Here is a 13,854-nt window from a genome sequence, read left to right as displayed (position 1 = left end):
CCTTCTCTATTTTCCAGGTATCACAATCCTTGGAACTGGCATGGTGCTCTTTTCCACAGTTGACACAATGCGGGGTTGCTTTAAAATCAGATTCTTGATGACAATTGTCCCCGCATCGGCCACATATTTGGCTTTTTGAGCATCGATCGTCGTGATGGCCGTATTTTTGACACTTATAGCATCGAAGGGGGTTGGGAATGTATATCTCAACCTTCACTTGCAAGAAGCCAACTTTGACCACTTTGGGTACAGTTGGCTTGTTGAAGGTGAGTACAATGGTGTTGGTGTCCTGCAGGTTATTATTACGTTTGATACGTATTCGACGGACTGCAGTGACACCTTCACTTTTCATCCCTTCAACGATATCTGCTTCGGTGACTCCAGCCAAGTCGCGACAGCGAATCACGCCTTTTGACGTATTGAGTGTGGTGTGAGCGAATGAGGTCACTGGAATATCAAAGAAAGTTTTAAGTTTCTTGATATTGTCTGACTGACCTCGTCGCTCACACTCAACAAGAAGGCAACCCGATTTCATCTTTTTTACGCTCTTTGGCGTACCAATCAATCCTGTTATAGTTTTTTCTATCACAAACGGAGAGAGTGAAGCAAGGGATTTTGTGGCATCTTTAGATTGTATCACCATGAAGCGTGGAAAAAAGTCCACACTACATGGTTCGTCATCCGAGTCACATAGAGTTTTGGATCGTTTATTTTGATTTTGTTTATGTTTCCATCTTGGCTTACTTAAAATTCAGCACCCGTGCTCCCCACCCACCAAGGAGCCCAACAACGGGACACTTTTCAAGTGCCAGGGATACACAGGTGCCATACTCAGTTGATAAAATTACCTTTGATTGACCCTGAAGTCGCCAATTTCTAGGGTCGGTAAAATTACCCCCCCCCATTGACCCGTTAAGCCACCGCCTTCTAGGAAGTCTTCTAAGACTTGGAAAAGGGAAAGATAAAGGAATAGAATATAGCGGCAACAGTGGTATCAAGAGAGATACAAGGAGAAAGATAAAGAAGGTGAAAGAGTAAATAAAGACTTCCTAGGGCTCGGCGTGACCAGCCGATTTGTCCGAACCGGGCCCATCCCGACCACCCGTCTAGGAGAAGTAGAGGCCAAAGTAGTGTATTGCATGGAAAGTCTCTGCTCAACTACCAGGATCCTTTCCTCCCCCGACACGGGACGCAACCCACGGCAAACAGGTTGTCTCTACTTAGTCGCCTTTTACGACACGTAGCGAGGCACGTCGGGCCAATTCTACAACCCCGGATCCGCAGGGGGCGTGAAACAAGGATATTGAGTGTTAACATGATTATGATATACGAGATGGCAAGGTAAAACAAGTGTAAAATAATTATGATATAAAAAACAAGGGTATCGAGTTATAACATAGGTATGATACACGAGATGGCAATACAAAACAAGGGTATCAAGCGCTAAAATTATGGTATCATGCTTATGATATACGAGATGGCAAGGTAGAATAACATAAATATGATGTACAAGCTGGGAAGGTAAAACAAGGGTAGCATATGATGACATAATTATGATATACGCGGTAGCAATGTGGCTTCCAAGGGTTGTCATCGCCGGGGGCGGATGTGAGAGATAAGCACCCACTTCCCTTGGAAATCTCCCAATGGCTTGCGTCTGGTAGTGCCTCTGACAACCAAATCCAGCTCCAGGCCTTCACGAGTGGTGGAACCTGTTCAAACTCACTGGAGAAGGGATGACAGGCGAGTTTCTGACGCATCAAAGCCAGATGCTTCGGGCAGATGAGGCTCGTTAACCTTGGATGGTCGCCCACCTAGAAGAAGGTAACCTCTGATTTCAAACCTTCGCTGCCTTGCGACTGTACCCTCTCATGGGAAAAGCTAAGGGAGTAAACCCCAACAGAAAATCCGGAGACAGAGTCAATAAGGCGAAATGGCATTGATTGAAGTGCCATCTCGGCGACTCCTGCGACGCAGCTAGTGCTATGATGTATCGGCTTGTCCTTTCCCATGGATCCATCAGATGCGTGGAGACGGGGGATCAGATGCATGGGAAATAGTGGATTCTCCATATCACCCTGCCCAGGCTTGCGCCCTGGAGAGGATACTCCAGCTTCACTCCACAGCGTCGATACAACACGGGAAGCAGCAGTGTACCGGTTATAAGTCACCACTCGATCGGCGTAGAGCCAAGCGCCAGGGGTTGCTTCTGACGGTGGGAGAAACCAACAGGTTTCACTGGACAGCTACCGCCCGCCTCAAACTGAGCAGCCCCAGCCAATAAGGTACCGTCTCGCCACAGTTCGATTGTCTTGCTGGGTGCGTAAAACAAGCGGACTGCAACTACTGCACCAAGAAATAACAAAAGAAAACCAATAAGGAAACCTCCAATCCTCAAGCTATGTACCTGTAATGTCCGGACCATTCTGACTGGGCTTTCAGATGACAGCAATGTTCGAAAGATTTCAGTCATCAACGACGAACTTGCAAGACACCAGGTCGACATCGTCTCGCTACAGGAGACAGGACTACCAGATTCCGGGTCCCTCAGAGAAAAGAAATACACATTTTGTTGTCAAGAAAGAGTGCCGCGAAGCTAGATAGTTTGGTGTTGGAGTCGCTGTCAGGAACACTCTGCTGGGGATGATATAACCCTGCCAACAAGGAAATGGAAGACTGTTATCCCTCCTCCTTCACACCACACACGGGCCTGCCAACCTGATCATTGTTTACGCTCCCACACTAAGCGCCTCCACATATACCAAGGATGAGTTTTACGATGAGTTAAACTCGCTCATCGACAAAATTCCCAAATGAAGAGAACTGTATTTTGCTAATGTGGGTGCTGACCATGACTCTTGGCCCTCCTGTCTTGGCAAGTTTGTCGTTGGTAAGATGAATGAGAATCGTCAGCGCCTTCTAGAGATGTGCTCGTACCATCATCACCAGTTCATTCTTTCACACAAAGCCACTGCACAAAGTGACTTGAAGGCATCCCCTGGTCTAAACATTGGCATCAGCTGAACTTGAACATTACAACACGGTCAGGCATGAAGGGTGTGCTTCTTACCTGTATTTTCCACAGTGCTGACTCTAACACCGACCACTCACTGGTGTGCTGCAAAATGAAGCTTCTGCCGAATAAGATCCACCGCTCTAGGCAAGAGGGTAAACCACGCATTGATATGAGCAAAACATCATATCCAGACAAGTCTGAGGAATTCACCTATGCTCTTTCCAAGACGTTTGATTCAGAACCCTCAAAGAAAGATGGGATCACATCAGAGAGACTGTGTACAGCACAGCCACGCGGATCTGTGTTAAGAAGGAATCAAAGAACAATTACTGGTTTGAGGCTAACCCAACCACACTCATGCCAGCCATAGAAGAGCGTCGCAGTACTCACCTGCAATACAAGCGACCCCCCTGCCAAAGACACTACAGGCATACAGGTCTACAAGAGGCAAAGAGCAGAGATTAGCACTGCAGTGTGCCAATGAATGCTGGCTTCAACTCTGTCAGAGCATCCAGTCGGCAGCAGATATCCGAAACATCAGATGCATGTGCGATGGTATAAAGGAAGCAATGGGTCCCACGAAGAAAGTGACAGCACCAATGAAGTCTTCCGCAGGCGATACCATCTACAACAAGGGCAAGCAGATGGAGCTCTGGGTGGAATACTACTCTAAACTCTACTCCAGAGAGAACCACGTGACCAATGATGCCCTTAACGCCATTGCAAACCTCCCTCTCATGGCCGAACCGGACTAGAAACCCACTGCAGCCGAACTAAAGAAGACCTTAGAGAAACTGTACTTAGGTCAATCCCCAGGGAAGGACGGCATCCCAGGAGAAATCATCAAATGCGGATGTAACGTGCTGCACACACGCCTGCACGACCTCCTCTACCAGTGCTGGAACGAGTGTTCAGTGCCTCAGGACATGAGAGACGCCAACATCATAACCCTGTACAAGAACAAAGTTCAAACACATGGAGCTGAGGCGAGGGACATTACTCAAGAGAGATTAGTCACTGGTACTCAAGACGTCTCCGAACACTAATGTTTGCATCGTGGTCCTTTGACGGCATAGTCTGCTTCACTTTATTACCAACTAGTATAACAACATACAGTCAAATATAATATACTGACATCTTATGCACATGCCAAGTTTTGACATCAGTTAAAAGGTCCTGCACTAACTTAGTCAGACCCTCTTGGTGCCGAAAGAAAGAGATCTTTGACTTGTACGGTTGTAAATTGGTTTCTTCATCACTATGTTTACGCAGTTTTATAAATGATAGGTCTTTAGAATTCTTATAAAATTTTCCAAGATAATTTGCAAAGCTGAAATAATTTCTAGTGACACTAACCTTATGCTTGGACACTATTTAATTAAACGTATGTTCGATAAAAGATTTTTCTTAGCCATACTTTCACATTCGACTATGCAAATGCATGGAACCTTTAATCTAGTGATTCCTTCCTTTCCTTCCCAAATAATGGTATGAACGAAGAAGACTTATCAGTATACATTTTTGGAAAAGTTTTAAATATGCTTTATTTGTCATTTTAAACACACACACAGGTACACACACCATTTCTATACTGGAATTTGCATAACATCTGCCTTGAACATTTCTATCAACATTGTAAGTTAGGTGATCTCTGCCTTAAATAAAAAAGCAGATGTAAGTAGGTGATCTCTGCCTTAAATAAAAAAGCACAGAGATGTTATTACCCTAACCAACATGCAAAACACATAAATAAACCACCAGAGTCGAGCTAATGGTCAACTTTAATAACTTCAATTGTGGATGCAGGGAGTGATCAATAAATACCGCTGTCTTTATTTCGCAACAGTCCAGGACACCATGACGGTTGCCAGAGTATGTGAAGCTGAGTTATACCTAGTAGTCAAGTAAACTGTTGATGGATCATCTGTATCAACATCAGAGTGTGACGGTGCGTCAAAGCTAATTATACTGATGCGATCTGTGCCCAGTGCAAAATCATACCTGAACAAATAAAACAGATAATCGGGATTTAAGATGGGAGTAAATCGTGTAGATAATGGAAAAAATGACGTATTACCAGAATAACGGTATACCTCGGTATTTTTTTCGGGTGGTATGTACCACATTATTTTACACTATACACGGTAGTTTCCGCCGGTAAGGAACGTATGGAAATTCCCGAGAAATATTGTTACGACTTTAATGATATTAACAGCCCGTTTTCATTATTTGTGACCAAATAGTTCAAAATCTTTGTTTTTACAAAACGGTTATAATTAACACAAAGTAATAATAAATATTACAAAGATAATTATATATATGATCATTTAATCACATAATTGTTGCGTATGCCAACGTGGTACCCAAACGGAATGTTGCCAAACATATTTGCGACCATTCGCAAATTGAATAACAACCATGGAACATCAACTATTACAAAATGATAGGATTATCTTGTTAAAGTTTGATGTCCTACATCAACTCATTAGGGTGCATGCAGTATATTAATTCAATGGGAAAGCTGAATCTCAAAAGAATTATCAAAGGAAACCAGATATTCTGAAAAGAAAACTTACTCAGCAGGGAAATATGACTCAGTCGACCGGTAATGCAAAGAGATTTGTGAGAGAGATGACTCATTCCCAGCTTTTCTGTCTCCATCATCTGATTCAAAACTATATAACAGAGTATGCGATCATTTAATGTACGCCAGTTGGAAGATAATGCTGACTTACACTTTATAATCACTTGACTTTAGTTCGTGTTAAATAGTGTAAATTAGTTCCTGGTACAAAATTACTATTCCATATTTCTTGAAAAAGCCCCCTATTTTGTACGTTTAGTACGATACGATAGTGACATTGAAGGTCCCCAACTGAAACATGCCTACAGGCTACAGACTACAGTGGTTGTGCTTCTAATATATGTATAGGCAATACACATTATGATAGACCTCTATTGCTTTTCGCTTCACATTAACCCACCTTAGTTCAATAAATTCTGCAAGTTTTTATCATAGGGTGACCGGGACCGTTTAGTATATTACTAATATTACGAGACTATGTGCTTAAGATAAGCAACAGAAAAGAGTGATGACAGCAGACTTTTTAAACATGACTAATACAATATATTTCCCTAGACTACAAAAATAAAATGAGAAAAAGGAACTTAAGGTTTCACAAATTGAATACAAAAAGAATCCAAGAGTTAAAAAGCACAAGTCCTACCGATGAAACGTTCTATGAGAATCACAGTTGAAATCCCGATGAAATTCAAGATGGAAGGAAATGACATCTGTAATAGCCAGCGTTGTGCTGATGTGTCTTCTTTGATCACACAAAATATAATTCCAGTTTTGAATTCCTTTTCAATTCCAGTAAAACTCTTTGTCCAAGAATTATCAAATAATTTTTCTATTTCCAGTAGAAACATTCACTCGAATTCAATAGCTTAAAGAAAATAAAATTCAGACATAATACAACACTGCGTGTCAGACATTAAAGCACGACTGACTAACCATTATCAAAACATCAGTTATACGACTAACTACGACGCAAAACAGATTCCCGGGTGAGAATCAAAATTTCATTATTATGAAAAATATAAACGTTGGTTACCAATTGACACATGATACATGTCAGGTAGTTCAGGTATGACCAATACTCAACTTAATGATTCTTACTCTGGGAAAGATTTAAAAAAATTAAAAAATTTAAAAAATAAAAAATGGTTATTTAAAACAATGAAGTAAATGAAGTCAATCAGGCTAAAAAGAACTGAATTCTCTTCTTGGCATGGTCAAGTCCAGTAAATAATGTTACATTACGGTAGTATGTAATGGAATAACAAAAATAAAACTAAAACGTTAACAGTAAAATTAAATTAAATATTCATAACACTAACGTAAACATAACTGACGTAGAGAAATCCACCAAAATGCGTTTTCATTAAACAACAATCAACTGCAACTTTCTTTACAATTTTATAAACCTTTACGTGTACCCTTTCGCGATGATTACAGTAGGTAACATTACCACATAAGTCACTTGCAAACAAAACATGCGGACAAGGCACCATTATCATAACTAATTTTACACGTTGTCACTGCAAAACACAATGTAGACAAGGCACTATTACAATTACTAAATTTACCAAGTAAATCACAAGAAGCAGAAAATGCAAACAACGCTTTGTTACAAGAAATAACATTACTGAGTATGTCACTTGCAAACCGATAATGCAAATAATACACAATTACAGTAAGTAACATTAACCCGTAAGACACCTGCAAAACGTCCGTGCAAATAATGCAGGGTTAGAATAAGTAACAACAAATTCATTGCTAGGAGAACCATGCAAATAAAGCAGAGTTACAATAAGAAACATTAACACGTAAGTCAAAAGTAAAGGAACATGCAAACAAGGTACTATTACAACAAATAACTTTACATAAATTTGCCCCAAATTTCCAAAGACTTCCATACCACTTCATTTGAAAATTAGAAAGCCCGACCGGTCCGTTCCATACATAAATTTTATTCTAATTATATCAAACCTGCCAAATATATCTCAACCGTACATATGCATGGTTTCTCTTCGATAGGTTTCCTTACCGCCAGCAGTTCACGCCGTATAAACCATAAACAAATCCCTTAACACAGATAAGTATTTTAAATACGTCACCTTAGGCCAGTAAAACTATGGTTTCCATGCATATTTCGCTAGCACAACTGCATTACATCTTTCACCATGGCGACATAAACGGTATCTACCGATCCCCTTCGTATTTATTTTTTTGTATAATTTATCTGTTTCCTACCGAAAATACTGCCACTGAAATCAAACCACCAATGCACGAAACTAGCTTTTAATAGGGAATATGATATTACAGGGACACTCATTCAGTTTTGACCTGAATTCCCTACTAGGGAACCATGGCATTAAGGAACCTCACTAACACTTCACTACGGGACGTTTGCTCCATGTAATTGGCTAATTATTTTGGCCTAATGAATATACCCAAGTCTTCGCTTTTGATGGCAATGGATAAGGTTAATCACACTCTCTCAGGATCTCTACACGATGCCAGCAGTATGGTGGTTTATAGTGATGCCTAGCACAGGGGCGTCATGTCGCAAGCATATAGCATGATGTCCCATCCAGTCACATTATCCAGCCACCAGTCCGACCCGTCCTAACACTAATCTCTTACTACTGCGCGACAGGCGAGGCAGCTGTTAGTACCAGTTATGTACCTCTTTGGTATGACTCAGCCTGGAATCGAACACACGACCTTCCGCATCCGAGCCGAACGCTAGGCAATCGGAGCGGTCTTGTCATAAGGAACAGCAATGCCAATAATGTGTTTCATTTACTATGGCATTAGCTCCAACCCGATCGATGAAGCAATAATCCAAAGAATGTGTGTGGCTATTTATAAATAAATATAGTTTAGCTTCCCAATATTTAATATTCTGAAATATTCTACCTGCAGTAAAAATTTCAATCTGATATACATTCATTTTAAGTTTAATACCACTATTCATTTAGATACAGTATATCAAATCATCGAACTTTTAATGTTATAAATGTGAAAAAAATGATTTAATTTCTAATCACCTTTCCTTTGATTTATTTTCAGGTGGTCATGATTCTGCAGAAAGAGAGCATGTTCATTAAAGATGAATTTGAACAGATTTTGTTTTGATCTTATTGCTACAGTTTTGACGCCTTTCCTTGTGTACGTTGGTTTATAAATCTGCTTTGTCTCAGCAGGTTCTCTCAATTGTAATATCAAGAAGAGAATGACTGGCATTCAGATCCGAAGAAGTTTTTCATTTTCGCTTTTATCAAATTATACAAATGCCGAAGTTTTACTAGAGAAGATAACGCCAGTGAGTCTTATCAACTGTAGAAAATTATTCGATGTAGATCCGCTCGAAATGAACAAGACGTATACACTTCTGGAAACACGTCAATGATAAAGCTTTAAATGACAAGGAATAGATCAATGTGACCAAAAACTACAACTCTTCTCGAAATATAAGGGGATATATCTGGACTCCACTACATTCTGTTGAAGAATTGTTCCCGTTGGCCTTCAGCATAGTCATGTATAAAGATGTTTAGCAAGCGGAGAGACTCCTTCGAGCTATATACACACCTCAGATTATATACAATGTATACGCTTAGACAGAAAAGATGCACGCGACGTGAAAGAAACAATGAAATGCATTGCATCCTGTTTTGAAAATGTACTCATCGCATCGCAGTTACATTCTGTCCGATGGGGAACATTTACTCTGGTAGATGCAGAATCACCCTGCATGACAGAATTGCAGCAAAAGCACAAATCATGGAAATACTTCACCAACCTCACTACAACGGAATTTCCAGTCAGGACAAACAACGAGTTAGACATAATATTTACTGTGTACGATGGATCCAACGATGCATCAGGCAGTACAGATTGGCAAATACTTCGAATATTGTTGTTCTTCTTCCATACTTAACTCGGCTGTAATAGATACAGCAAAATAATCTTTGCTCCATTCTTAAACTTGTTGTATAATGGTATTGTATGATCTTCTCGAAAAACCAATTTAGTCTCACTAATCCATATCTAGTTTATATCAATGATATAGGAAATGAGTGTTGACATGATTCCGACGAAATGATTGAAATAGATAATAATTGATATTTAAACAAAATTTAACCATAAGCAAGATAATCGGGTTAATGTGACAAAATGTTGACTTTTATTGATTTTCAAACAAACTTGCGCTAATCTTTATCGTCATCAAAGGCAGTTTCTCATTCTTGGCTATGGTTCTACTGGCTATCATGCATCTGACATTGGTCCAGTAGAATAGGTTTCTTTGTTGATCAAAGGCAGTTTCTCATGCTTGGTCACGGTTTTGCTGGCTACCATGCATATGGCATTGGTCCAATTGAAACGGTGTCTTTGTTGATTAAGACTGGAATGGCCAAAGCTTACACACAGAAGCATATGAAGAGAACTATCACTCACACCATGGAATTACATACAGCTTAACAACTGTCTTTAGAAGGTAATAGACGGTACATCAAGTACCTTTGATGTCGTGTCTGATTTGAAGTCATAACTCAGTGCTTAGAAACTTGTATCCAGCTGTAATATCTTGAAGTTATTATTTTAATTTCAAGTTTGTTATGCAGTGAAGATAACGATCCAATGTTTGTGTCTTTGGGACCACATTTTTGTTACTCCCACGAAGATAACGACGCGAATGTTGGTATCTTTGGGATCAGGAAGTATATACTAAAACGAAATAAAGAATTTGTTTATAGTTTAAATGGTTTGGTGTTTGTTGTGTCATTAGGATCAGTTAGAAATGTCAACGTTCGTGTAGATCAAGTACGTGCTCTATATCAAGCAGTCCACGTATAATCTTGACTCACCTTACTGATTCTTACTATGAGAAAAATAATTTAAAACAAATGATCAGTTAGATAATGATGCAAATAGCGATCTCGAGCCTGATGCAAATAACCAGTTAGATATTGATGCGAATAACCAGTTAGATACTGGCGAAAATAGTTACATACTGAAGTAAATAACCAGTTAAATACTGGTGCAAATAGCCAGTGAGGTACTGATGCAAATAGCCAGTTAGATACTGGTAAAAATAATCAATTAGATACTAGTAAAATAATCAGTTACATAGTGATGCAAAGACCTAGTTAGATATTGTGCAAATAACGAGTTAGATAATGACGCAAATAACCAGTTACATACTGATGCAATAGCGAATTAGATACTGATCCAAAACACCAGTTAGAAAATGATGCAAATAACCAGTTAGATACTGGTGAAAATAACTAGTTACATACTGAAGCAAATAACCAGTTAGATACTGGTGCAAATAGCCACTTAGGTACTGATGCAAATAACCAGTTAGATACTGGTAAAATAATCAGTTACATAGTGATGCAAAGACCTAGTTAGATATTGTGCAAATAACGAGTTAGATACTGACGCAAATAACCAGTTACATACTGATGCAAATAGCGAGTTAGATACTGATCCAAAACACCAGTTGGAAAATGATACGAATAACCAGTTAGATACTGGTTTAAATAACCAGTTACATACTGATGCAAATAACAAGTTAGATACTGGTAAAATAATCAGTTACATAGTGATGCAAAGACCTAGTTAGATATTGTGCAAATAACGAGTTAGATACTGACGCAAATAACCAGTTACATACTGATGCAAATAGCGAATTAGATACTGATCCAAAAAACCAGTTAGAAAATGATACGAATAACCAGTTAGATACTGGTTTAAATAACCAGTTACATACTGATGCAAATAACAAGTTAGATACTGATCAAATAGCGAGCTAGATACTGGTGCAAATAACGAATTAGGTTCCGATGTCAATAACCAGTTACATACTGTTGAAAATAACTAGTTAGATACTGATGCAAATAACCAGTTAGATGCTGATGCAAATAACCAGTTAGATACTGGTGAAAATAACCAGTTAGAAACTGGTGAAAATAATTAGTTAGGTACTTTTGAAAATAACTACTTAGATAATTTTGCACATAAACAATTAGATGCTGATGCCAAAAACCAGTCAGAAACTGATGCAAATAACCAGTTACATACTGGTACCAAAAACGAGTTAAATACTGATACAAATAGCGGTTACAAATAATCAGTTAAGTACTGATGCAAATAACGAGTTAGATACTGATGCAAAAAACGAGTTAGATACTGATGCAAAAAACGCCATATTTCACTACCATAAACACTGATGGAAATAGTAACCATTCTTTAACATTTGCAGCAACCAAAGAGTTTAAAACTAGATGCTTAATTATATACATGTGTGTGTGTGTGCGCGCGCGCGTGTATATGTTTGTGTCTTTGTGAATGTAGCAATTCCAAAAATGTGATCGAACAAATAGTACACAAACAATAAATATCATTAGAAACATAACTCCAGTACATGATGAAACCCTCTTTACCACAATCATGAAACGAAAGCGAATCTAGACTCATTCATGTTCAATAGACACTGCGGTTGCTAAGTAACAGTTAAATCAAGGACTTTTTCCGGGATCTCTTATTCATTACTTTAAAAAAAACTTCCTGATCACCACTTATAATCATTACTTAATATAACTATTAATAAATTGCCCTATACCGTTTCTTGCAGGTATACCAAAACTTTACCATTAGATTTACCTGTCTTATTTCTATCCGTTTGCATACTCAGAACGATTAAAATGGGGTGTAGGTGGATTTACCTTTCGTCGCACTTCGTTATGAAAATTAATCTCTCTTGATCTCAATACCGCCAGTTCAAATAACAGCGTTGCAAGGTAAATAATAATAGTTTCTTAGGGAACACGGCAAAAATTGTACAGAGACATACCCATATAAACAACAACTGAACACATTTATCAACATAAACACATGAACAAAGACTTATCAACATATATACTAATCGAACAAAGACAAAGACAAATAAACACAATGAACACCCATATAAATGTGTGTGTGTGTGTGTGTGTGTGTGTGTGATCTTTGCTTCTAACTAAGACCAAATGGTAAATGCGTTGTTTGTATAGTCTTCCATCAGAAAGTACCTGTTATTTTCTCTACTTGATAACACTAACTGCATATCAACTGATGTGATGTCTTTTTTTTTTTGATAACCTGTAAAACAAAATGTAGCATGCGATATGTTGACAAACACTTCAACAGGTTTCTAAGAGAATGAGTAACTATCGCTTTTATATAATAGTTTATAGAGATCCTCAATTTTCCTCTAATAATGTAACACACTTTAACACCAATAATCAATCTCTACTCGATTTTTCTTTCATGCCAATATATATTGTGCATCTTGACATGAATAGACTCATAAAAGAAAATTATTGAATTCATAAGTTACGTAATTTGTATCCAAATGGCCTTAACGCCAATGCAATATATACACTTTTATATTTTTTTTACAAATTGATGTAAGTTATATCCTTTATAACAATATAATTATATGTATATTTCTGATAGGACATTTAAGCCTATTTAGGATTTCATTCACCAAGTTACTGTTTATATTCCGCTTTGCATATTAGGGAAATAAAATATATTTTAAATTTTATAAAACTTGTTCGTTTTCGCTCTTTTTTTGTTCCTTAGTTTAAGACTTTGGAGTCATAGCAAGCATATGTTTGATTACTGTCTGAGTTCATCAAAGACTTGCTTACAATGTAGAAAACGCTTCATTTGCAGTATTCTATTGATTCTGTATTTTAATAATGTTGATGTTGCTACTTATACATTGGATCGAAAAGGATCATTTTTATATTTTGAGAATCAAAATTTAAAAAGCATAAAAGAGAATCAAATTTGTGTGCATGCAGAGCAGAAACAAACGTACAATAAAATGACACAACACAATCCTAATCACAAACACCCTTGAATGCGGGGCCCAATTGGGCCTCATCGGTCCAATCGGCCGAAAAGCAGTCTCTGTTACTACTACTATTTTCTATACAAATGACAAGAAAAACATATCAGAAAATAAATGGTGATCAGCTGACATTATCCAGTAAGAGAGTTTCTAGTTCAATTTATTATACAGTCTAGCGGAACTTAAAGTAAAACCGGCTTGTATTGAGTGAATAACAGATATATTCCATCCACAAAAAAGTTAAATAAATGAAATATATCCATTGTTCACTCGATAGAAGCAAATACTCTCTATCGATAAACAGCATACCTTTATTATATCCATGATGGTAAATGGAGAAGCTCTCTGAACTATTTCGAAAGT

The sequence above is a fragment of the Sinohyriopsis cumingii genome, unplaced genomic scaffold, assembly GCF_028554795.1.
Source record: "Sinohyriopsis cumingii isolate HCF-2022 unplaced genomic scaffold, ASM2855479v2 utg000957l, whole genome shotgun sequence".
NCBI classification, from domain to species: Eukaryota; Metazoa; Mollusca; class Bivalvia; order Unionida; family Unionidae; genus Sinohyriopsis; species Sinohyriopsis cumingii.
The sequence above is the reverse complement of the archived record's forward strand: the minus strand, read 5'-3'. Positions refer to the sequence as shown.